This window comes from Phaethon lepturus, unplaced genomic scaffold (assembly GCF_000687285.1).
Source record: "Phaethon lepturus isolate BGI_N335 unplaced genomic scaffold, ASM68728v1 scaffold38547, whole genome shotgun sequence".
Taxonomy (NCBI): Eukaryota; Metazoa; Chordata; class Aves; order Phaethontiformes; family Phaethontidae; genus Phaethon; species Phaethon lepturus.
The window spans coordinates 1-248 of record NW_010553236.1 but is presented as its reverse complement, the minus strand read 5'-3'; positions in this window follow the sequence as shown (position 1 = coordinate 248).

The window sequence follows — 248 nt, the reverse complement described above, 5'->3', positions numbered from 1 at the left end:
CCCGGACCCATGAGCCAGCACGGGGGCTGCCAGGAGCCTGGCGGGACTGGGGCAGCTGGCCAGGGAAGTGCTGTGGACTGGAGACTGAGCTCGCCTGGAGCTTGTAGGAAACACGAGGCTGTTTCAAAAGGCCTCCGTCTATGTCTGGTTTGTGATTCTCGCACTGGTTGCATGGGAGAGTGAGAACACTGCTCCGTGGGGAGATGGGGCAGTGCCCCGAGGCAGTGGGGAGGCAGACTGGGAGCTGT